The 7,500-nt window shown below is 47.1% G+C and overlaps 20 non-coding genes and 5 pseudogenes across 20 annotated transcripts; all 25 read right to left on the bottom strand.

The window, feature by feature from the left end:
* Positions 1–27: 27 nt before the first annotated feature.
* Positions 28–146, bottom strand: LOC146283408 (5S ribosomal RNA). Its single transcript, XR_014759027.1, has one exon. It is a non-coding gene; the product is annotated as a 5S ribosomal RNA (ribosomal RNA).
* A 186-nt stretch (positions 147–332) lies between these two features.
* Positions 333–451, bottom strand: LOC146283407 (5S ribosomal RNA). Its single transcript, XR_014759026.1, has one exon. It is a non-coding gene; the product is annotated as a 5S ribosomal RNA (ribosomal RNA).
* A 174-nt stretch (positions 452–625) lies between these two features.
* On the bottom strand, positions 626–744 carry LOC146283406 (5S ribosomal RNA). Its single transcript, XR_014761804.1, has one exon. It is a non-coding gene; the product is annotated as a 5S ribosomal RNA (ribosomal RNA).
* A 188-nt stretch (positions 745–932) lies between these two features.
* LOC146283405 (5S ribosomal RNA) lies at positions 933–1,051 on the bottom strand. The gene has a single exon (XR_014759025.1). It is a non-coding gene; the product is annotated as a 5S ribosomal RNA (ribosomal RNA).
* A 174-nt stretch (positions 1,052–1,225) lies between these two features.
* LOC146283404 (5S ribosomal RNA) lies at positions 1,226–1,344 on the bottom strand. Its single transcript, XR_014759024.1, has one exon. It is a non-coding gene; the product is annotated as a 5S ribosomal RNA (ribosomal RNA).
* A 172-nt stretch (positions 1,345–1,516) lies between these two features.
* LOC146283403 (5S ribosomal RNA) lies at positions 1,517–1,635 on the bottom strand. The gene has a single exon (XR_014761606.1). It is a non-coding gene; the product is annotated as a 5S ribosomal RNA (ribosomal RNA).
* A 214-nt stretch (positions 1,636–1,849) lies between these two features.
* LOC146283402 (5S ribosomal RNA) lies at positions 1,850–1,968 on the bottom strand (annotated as a pseudogene).
* Positions 1,969–2,142: 174 nt separating this feature from the next.
* LOC146283401 (5S ribosomal RNA) lies at positions 2,143–2,261 on the bottom strand (annotated as a pseudogene).
* Positions 2,262–2,437: 176 nt separating this feature from the next.
* On the bottom strand, positions 2,438–2,556 carry LOC146283400 (5S ribosomal RNA). Its single transcript, XR_014759023.1, has one exon. It is a non-coding gene; the product is annotated as a 5S ribosomal RNA (ribosomal RNA).
* A 170-nt stretch (positions 2,557–2,726) lies between these two features.
* On the bottom strand, positions 2,727–2,845 carry LOC146283399 (5S ribosomal RNA). The gene has a single exon (XR_014759022.1). It is a non-coding gene; the product is annotated as a 5S ribosomal RNA (ribosomal RNA).
* Positions 2,846–3,019: 174 nt separating this feature from the next.
* On the bottom strand, positions 3,020–3,138 carry LOC146283398 (5S ribosomal RNA). Its single transcript, XR_014761803.1, has one exon. It is a non-coding gene; the product is annotated as a 5S ribosomal RNA (ribosomal RNA).
* A 190-nt stretch (positions 3,139–3,328) lies between these two features.
* Positions 3,329–3,447, bottom strand: LOC146283397 (5S ribosomal RNA). The gene has a single exon (XR_014759020.1). It is a non-coding gene; the product is annotated as a 5S ribosomal RNA (ribosomal RNA).
* Positions 3,448–3,623: 176 nt separating this feature from the next.
* On the bottom strand, positions 3,624–3,742 carry LOC146283396 (5S ribosomal RNA). Its single transcript, XR_014759019.1, has one exon. It is a non-coding gene; the product is annotated as a 5S ribosomal RNA (ribosomal RNA).
* Positions 3,743–3,914: 172 nt separating this feature from the next.
* LOC146283395 (5S ribosomal RNA) lies at positions 3,915–4,033 on the bottom strand. The gene has a single exon (XR_014761605.1). It is a non-coding gene; the product is annotated as a 5S ribosomal RNA (ribosomal RNA).
* Positions 4,034–4,239: 206 nt separating this feature from the next.
* LOC146283394 (5S ribosomal RNA) lies at positions 4,240–4,358 on the bottom strand (annotated as a pseudogene).
* A 170-nt stretch (positions 4,359–4,528) lies between these two features.
* On the bottom strand, positions 4,529–4,647 carry LOC146283393 (5S ribosomal RNA). The gene has a single exon (XR_014761868.1). It is a non-coding gene; the product is annotated as a 5S ribosomal RNA (ribosomal RNA).
* Positions 4,648–4,825: 178 nt separating this feature from the next.
* LOC146283392 (5S ribosomal RNA) lies at positions 4,826–4,944 on the bottom strand. Its single transcript, XR_014759018.1, has one exon. It is a non-coding gene; the product is annotated as a 5S ribosomal RNA (ribosomal RNA).
* Positions 4,945–5,126: 182 nt separating this feature from the next.
* On the bottom strand, positions 5,127–5,245 carry LOC146283391 (5S ribosomal RNA). Its single transcript, XR_014759017.1, has one exon. It is a non-coding gene; the product is annotated as a 5S ribosomal RNA (ribosomal RNA).
* A 184-nt stretch (positions 5,246–5,429) lies between these two features.
* Positions 5,430–5,548, bottom strand: LOC146283390 (5S ribosomal RNA). Its single transcript, XR_014759016.1, has one exon. It is a non-coding gene; the product is annotated as a 5S ribosomal RNA (ribosomal RNA).
* A 174-nt stretch (positions 5,549–5,722) lies between these two features.
* Positions 5,723–5,841, bottom strand: LOC146283389 (5S ribosomal RNA). Its single transcript, XR_014761802.1, has one exon. It is a non-coding gene; the product is annotated as a 5S ribosomal RNA (ribosomal RNA).
* A 188-nt stretch (positions 5,842–6,029) lies between these two features.
* Positions 6,030–6,148, bottom strand: LOC146283388 (5S ribosomal RNA). Its single transcript, XR_014759015.1, has one exon. It is a non-coding gene; the product is annotated as a 5S ribosomal RNA (ribosomal RNA).
* Positions 6,149–6,322: 174 nt separating this feature from the next.
* On the bottom strand, positions 6,323–6,441 carry LOC146283387 (5S ribosomal RNA). Its single transcript, XR_014759014.1, has one exon. It is a non-coding gene; the product is annotated as a 5S ribosomal RNA (ribosomal RNA).
* Positions 6,442–6,613: 172 nt separating this feature from the next.
* Positions 6,614–6,732, bottom strand: LOC146283386 (5S ribosomal RNA). Its single transcript, XR_014761604.1, has one exon. It is a non-coding gene; the product is annotated as a 5S ribosomal RNA (ribosomal RNA).
* A 214-nt stretch (positions 6,733–6,946) lies between these two features.
* LOC146283385 (5S ribosomal RNA) lies at positions 6,947–7,065 on the bottom strand (annotated as a pseudogene).
* Positions 7,066–7,239: 174 nt separating this feature from the next.
* On the bottom strand, positions 7,240–7,358 carry LOC146283384 (5S ribosomal RNA; annotated as a pseudogene).
* Between the last annotated feature and the right edge of the window lie 142 nt (positions 7,359–7,500).

Genomic DNA, 7,500 nt, shown 5'->3' with positions numbered 1-7,500 from the left:
GTCAGTTTCTAAGTGAATGAGCAAAAGAGCATACAGCACCTGGTATTCCCAGGCGGTCTCCCATCCAAGTACTAACCAGGCCCGACCCTGCTTAGCTTCCGAGATCAGACGAGATCGGGCGTTGCCAGGCTGGTATGGCCGTACGAAATAAGTTGACAACCATAGGCTACTTATCCATATACAGATTTAGCAATTGACAATGCAAGGTAGTCTCTCTCTCTCTCTCTCTCTCTCTCTCTCTCGTGTCAAAATGAAAACAGCTTCCAGCCCCTTTCATGAAGGACTACTTGTGCATATTGCAAGATGTCAGTTTCTAAGTGAATGAGCAAAAGAGCATACAGCACCTGGTATTCCCAGGCGGTCTCCCATCCAAGTACTAACCAGGCCCGACCCTGCTTAGCTTCCGAGATCAGACGAGATCGGGCGTTGCCAGGCTGGTATGGCCGTACGAAATAAGTTGACAACCATAGGCTACTTATCCATATACAGATTTAGCAATTGACAATGCAAGGTAGTCTCTCTCTCTCTCTCTCTCGTGTCAAAATGAAAACAGCTTCCAGCCCCTTTCATGAAGGACTACTTGTGCATATTGCAAGATGTCAGTTTCTAAGTGAATGAGCAAAAGAGCATACAGCACCTGGTATTCCCAGGCGGTCTCCCATCCAAGTACTAACCAGGCCCGACCCTGCTTAGCTTCCGAGATCAGACGAGATCGGGCGTTGCCAGGCTGGTATGGCCGTACCAAATAAGTTGACAACCATAGGCTACTTATCCATATACAGATTTAGCAATTGACAATGCAAGGTAGTCTCTCTCTCTCTCTCTCTCTCTCTCTCTCTCTCGTGTCAAAATGAAAACAGCTTCCAGCCCCTTTCATGAAGGACTACTTGTGCATATTGCAAGATTTCAGTTTCTAAGTGAATGAGCAAAAGAGCATACAGCACCTGGTATTCCCAGGCGGTCTCCCATCCAAGTACTAACCAGGCCCGACCCTGCTTAGCTTCCGAGATCAGACGAGATCGGGCGTTGCCAGGCTGGTATGGCCGTACGAAAAAAGTTGACAACCATAGGCTACTTATCCATATACAGATTTAGCAATTGACAATGCAAGGTAGTCTCTCTCTCTCTCTCTCTCGTGTCAAAATGAAAACAGCTTCCAGCCCCTTTCATGAAGGACTACTTGTGCATATTGCAAGATGTCAGTTTCTAAGTGAATGAGCAAAAGAGCATACAGCACCTGGTATTCCCAGGCGGTCTCCCATCCAAGTACTAACCAGGCCCGACCCTGCTTAGCTTCCGAGATCAGACGAGATCGGGCGTTGCCAGGCTGGTATGGCCGTACGAAATAAGTTGACAACCATAGGCTACTTATCCATATACAGATTTAGCAATTGACAATGCAAGGTGGTCTCTCTCTCTCTCTCTCGTGTCAAAATGAAAACAGCTTCCAGCCCCTTTCATGAAGGACTACTTGTGCATATTGCAAGATTTCAGTTTCTAAGTGAATGAGCAAAAAAGCAGACAGCACCTGGTATTCCCAGGCGGTCTCCCATCCAAGTACTAACCAGGCCCGACCCTGCTTAGCTTCCGAGATCAGACGAGATCGGGCGTTGCCAGGCTGGTATGGCCGTACGAAATAAGTTGACAACCATAGGCTACTTATCCATATACAGATTTAGCAATTGACAATGCAAGGTAGTCTCTCTCTCTCTCTCTCTCTCTCTCTCTCTCTCTCTCTCTCTCTCTCTCTCTCTCTCTCGTGTCAAAATGAAAACAGCTTCCAGCCCCTTTCATGAAGGACTACTTGTGCATATTGCAAGATTTCAGTTTCTAAGTGAATGAGCAAAAGAGCAGACAGCACCTGGTATTCCCAGGCGGTCTCCCATCCAAGTACTAACCAGGCCCGACCCTGCTTAGCTTCCGAGATCAGACGAGATCGGGCGTTGCCAGGCTGGTATGGCCGTACCAAATAAGTTGACAACCAAAGGCTACTTATCCATATACAGATTTAGCAATTGACAATGCAAGGTAGTCTCTCTCTCTCTCTCTCTCGTGTCAAAATGAAAACAGCTTCCAGCCCCTTTCATGAAGGACTACTTGTGCATATTGCAAGATGTCAGTTTCTAAGTGAATGAGCAAAAGAGCATACAGCACCTGGTATTCCCAGGCGGTCTCCCATCCAAGTACCAACCAGGCCCGACCCTGCTTAGCTTCCGAGATCAGACGAGATCGGTCGTTGCCAGGCTGGTATGGCCGTACGAAATAAGTTGACAACCATAGGCTACTTATCCATATACAGATTTAGCAATTGACAATGCAAGGTGGTCTCTCTCTCTCTCTCTCTCTCGTGTCAAAATGAAAACAGCTTCCAGCCCCTTTCATGAAGGACTACTTGTGCATATTGCAAGATTTCAGTTTCTAAGTGAATGAGCAAAAGAGCATACAGCACCTGGTATTCCCAGGCGGTCTCCCATCCAAGTACTAACCAGGCCCGACCCTGCTTAGCTTCCGAGATCAGACGAGATCGGGCGTTGCCAGGCTGGTATGGCCGTACGAAATAAGTTGACAACCATAGGCTACTTATCCATATACAGATTTAGCAATTGACAATGCAAGGTAGTCTCTCTCTCTCTCTCGTGTCAAAATGAAAACAGCTTCCAGCCCCTTTCATGAAGGACTACTTGTGCATATTGCAAGATTTCAGTTTCTAAGTGAATGAGCAAAAGAGCATACAGCACCTGGTATTCCCAGGCGGTCTCCCATCCAAGTACTAACCAGGCCCGACCCTGCTTAGCTTCCGAGATCAGACGAGATCGGGCGTTGCCAGGCTGGTATGGCCGTACGAAATAAGTTGACAACCATAGGCTACTTATCCATATACAGATTTAGCAATTGACAATGCAAGGTAGTCTCTCTCTCTCTCTCTCTCGTGTCAAAATGAAAACAGCTTCCAGCCCCTTTCATGAAGGACTACTTGTGCATATTGCAAGATGTCAGTTTCTAAGTGAATGAGCAAAAGAGCATACAGCACCTGGTATTCCCAGGCGGTCTCCCATCCAAGTACTAACCAGGCCCGACCCTGCTTAGCTTCCGAGATCAGACGAGATCGGGCGTTGCCAGGCTGGTATGGCCGTACCAAATAAGTTGACAACCATAGGCTACTTATCCATATACAGATTTAGCAATTGACAATGCAAGGTAGTCTCTCTCTCTCTCTCTCTCTCTCTCTCTCTCTCTCGTGTCAAAATGAAAACAGCTTCCAGCCCCTTTCATGAAGGACTACTTGTGCATATTGCAAGATTTCAGTTTCTAAGTGAATGAGCAAAAGAGCATACAGCACCTGGTATTCCCAGGCGGTCTCCCATCCAAGTACTAACCAGGCCCGACCCTGCTTAGCTTCCGAGATCAGACGAGATCGGGCGTTGCCAGGCTGGTATGGCCGTACGAAATAAGTTGACAACCATAGGCTACTTATCCATATACAGATTTAGCAATTGACAATGCAAGGTAGTCTCTCTCTCTCTCTCTCTCTCGTGTCAAAATGAAAACAGCTTCCAGCCCCTTTCATGAAGGACTACTTGTGCATATTGCAAGATGTCAGTTTCTAAGTGAATGAGCAAAAGAGCATACAGCACCTGGTATTCCCAGGCGGTCTCCCATCCAAGTACTAACCAGGCCCGACCCTGCTTAGCTTCCGAGATCAGACGAGATCGGGCGTTGCCAGGCTGGTATGGCCGTACGAAATAAGTTGACAACCATAGGCTACTTATCCATATACAGATTTAGCAATTGACAATGCAAGGTGGTCTCTCTCTCTCTCTCTCGTGTCAAAATGAAAACAGCTTCCAGCCCCTTTCATGAAGGACTACTTGTGCATATTGCAAGATTTCAGTTTCTAAGTGAATGAGCAAAAAAGCAGACAGCACCTGGTATTCCCAGGCGGTCTCCCATCCAAGTACTAACCAGGCCCGACCCTGCTTAGCTTCCGAGATCAGACGAGATCGGGCGTTGCCAGGCTGGTATGGCCGTACGAAATAAGTTGACAACCATAGGCTACTTATCCATATACAGATTTAGCAATTGACAATGCAAGGTAGTCTCTCTCTCTCTCTCTCTCTCTCTCTCTCTCTCTCTCTCTCTCTCTCTCTCGTGTCAAAATGAAAACAGCTTCCAGCCCCTTTCATGAAGGACTACTTGTGCATATTGCAAGATTTCAGTTTCTAAGTGAATGAGCAAAAGAGCAGACAGCACCTGGTATTCCCAGGCGGTCTCCCATCCAAGTACTAACCAGGCCCGACCCTGCTTAGCTTCCGAGATCAGACGAGATCGGGCGTTGCCAGGCTGGTATGGCCGTACCAAATAAGTTGACAACCAAAGGCTACTTATCCATATACAGATTTAGCAATTGACAATGCAAGGTAGTCTCTCTCTCTCTCTCGTGTCAAAATGAAAACAGCTTCCAGCCCCTTTCATGAAGGACTACTTGTGCATATTGCAAGATGTCAGTTTCTAAGTGAATGAGCAAAAGAGCATACAGCACCTGGTATTCCCAGGCGGTCTCCCATCCAAGTACTAACCAGGCCCGACCCTGCTTAGCTTCCGAGATCAGACGAGATCGGTCGTTGCCAGGCTGGTATGGCCGTACGAAATAAGTTGACAACCATAGGCTACTTATCCATATACAGATTTAGCAATTGACAATGCAAGGTGGTCTCTCTCTCTCTCTCTCTCTCTCGTGTCAAAATGAAAACAGCTTCCAGCCCCTTTCATGAAGGACTACTTGTGCATATTGCAAGATGTCAGTTTCTAAGTGAATGAGCAAAAGAGCATACAGCACCTGGTATTCCCAGGCGGTCTCCCATCCAAGTACTAACCAGGCCCGACCCTGCTTAGCTTCCGAGATCAGACGAGATCGGGCGTTGCCAGGCTGGTATGGCCGTACGAAATAAGTTGACAACCATAGGCTACTTATCCATATACAGATTTAGCAATTGACAATGCAAGGTAGTCTCTCTCTCTCTCTCTCTCTCTCTCTCGTGTCAAAATGAAAACAGCTTCCAGCCCCTTTCATGAAGGACTACTTGTGCATATTGCAAGATGTCAGTTTCTAAGTGAATGAGCAAAAGAGCATACAGCACCTGGTATTCCCAGGCGGTCTCCCATCCAAGTACTAACCAGGCCCGACCCTGCTTAGCTTCCGAGATCAGACGAGATCGGGCGTTGCCAGGCTGGTATGGCCGTACGAAATAAGTTGACAACCATAGGCTACTTATCCATATACAGATTTAGCAATTGACAATGCAAGGTAGTCTCTCTCTCTCTCTCTCTCTCTCTCTCTCGTGTCAAAATGAAAACAGCTTCCAGCCCCTTTCATGAAGGACTACTTGTGCATATTGCAAGATGTCAGTTTCTAAGTGAATGAGCAAAAGAGCATACAGCACCTGGTATTCCCAGGCGGTCTCCCATCCAAGTACTAACCAGGCCCGACCCTGCTTAGCTTCCGAGATCAGACGAGATCGGGCGTTGCCAGGCTGGTATGGCCGTACGAAATAAGTTGACAACCATAGGCTACTTATCCATATACAGATTTAGCAATTGACAATGCAAGGTAGTCTCTCTCTCTCTCTCTCTCGTGTCAAAATGAAAACAGCTTCCAGCCCCTTTCATGAAGGACTACTTGTGCATATTGCAAGATGTCAGTTTCTAAGTGAATGAGCAAAAGAGCATACAGCACCTGGTATTCCCAGGCGGTCTCCCATCCAAGTACTAACCAGGCCCGACCCTGCTTAGCTTCCGAGATCAGACGAGATCGGGCGTTGCCAGGCTGGTATGGCCGTACCAAATAAGTTGACAACCATAGGCTACTTATCCATATACAGATTTAGCAATTGACAATGCAAGGTAGTCTCTCTCTCTCTCTCTCTCTCTCTCTCTCTCTCGTGTCAAAATGAAAACAGCTTCCAGCCCCTTTCATGAAGGACTACTTGTGCATATTGCAAGATTTCAGTTTCTAAGTGAATGAGCAAAAGAGCATACAGCACCTGGTATTCCCAGGCGGTCTCCCATCCAAGTACTAACCAGGCCCGACCCTGCTTAGCTTCCGAGATCAGACGAGATCGGGCGTTGCCAGGCTGGTATGGCCGTACGAAAAAAGTTGACAACCATAGGCTACTTATCCATATACAGATTTAGCAATTGACAATGCAAGGTAGTCTCTCTCTCTCTCTCTCTCGTGTCAAAATGAAAACAGCTTCCAGCCCCTTTCATGAAGGACTACTTGTGCATATTGCAAGATGTCAGTTTCTAAGTGAATGAGCAAAAGAGCATACAGCACCTGGTATTCCCAGGCGGTCTCCCATCCAAGTACTAACCAGGCCCGACCCTGCTTAGCTTCCGAGATCAGACGAGATCGGGCGTTGCCAGGCTGGTATGGCCGTACGAAATAAGTTGACAACCATAGGCTACTTATCCATATACAGATTTAGCAATTGACAATGCAAGGTGGTCTCTCTCTCTCTCTCTCGTGTCAAAATGAAAACAGCTTCCAGCCCCTTTCATGAAGGACTACTTGTGCATATTGCAAGATTTCAGTTTCTAAGTGAATGAGCAAAAAAGCAGACAGCACCTGGTATTCCCAGGCGGTCTCCCATCCAAGTACTAACCAGGCCCGACCCTGCTTAGCTTCCGAGATCAGACGAGATCGGGCGTTGCCAGGCTGGTATGGCCGTACGAAATAAGTTGACAACCATAGGCTACTTATCCATATACAGATTTAGCAATTGACAATGCAAGGTAGTCTCTCTCTCTCTCTCTCTCTCTCTCTCTCTCTCTCTCTCTCTCTCTCTCTCTCTCTCTCGTGTCAAAATGAAAACAGCTTCCAGCCCCTTTCATGAAGGACTACTTGTGCATATTGCAAGATTTCAGTTTCTAAGTGAATGAGCAAAAGAGCAGACAGCACCTGGTATTCCCAGGCGGTCTCCCATCCAAGTACTAACCAGGCCCGACCCTGCTTAGCTTCCGAGATCAGACGAGATCGGGCGTTGCCAGGCTGGTATGGCCGTACCAAATAAGTTGACAACCAAAGGCTACTTATCCATATACAGATTTAGCAATTGACAATGCAAGGTAGTCTCTCTCTCTCTCTCTCTCGTGTCAAAATGAAAACAGCTTCCAGCCCCTTTCATGAAGGACTACTTGTGCATATTGCAAGATGTCAGTTTCTAAGTGAATGAGCAAAAGAGCATACAGCACCTGGTATTCCCAGGCGGTCTCCCATCCAAGTACCAACCAGGCCCGACCCTGCTTAGCTTCCGAGATCAGACGAGATCGGTCGTTGCCAGGCTGGTATGGCCGTACGAAATAAGTTGACAACCATAGGCTACTTATCCATATACAGATTTAGCAATTGACAATGCAAGGTGGTCTCTCTCTCTCTCTCTCTCTCGTGTCAAAATGAAAACAGCTTCCAGCCCCTTTCATGAAGGACTACTTGTGCATATT

This window comes from Hypomesus nipponensis, chromosome 6 (genome assembly GCF_054491055.1).
Source record: "Hypomesus nipponensis isolate SF chromosome 6, ASM5449105v1, whole genome shotgun sequence".
Classification (NCBI taxonomy): Eukaryota; Metazoa; Chordata; class Actinopteri; order Osmeriformes; family Osmeridae; genus Hypomesus; species Hypomesus nipponensis.
Note: the sequence above shows the minus strand (reverse complement) of the source record. Positions and strands in the feature narration are given on the sequence as shown.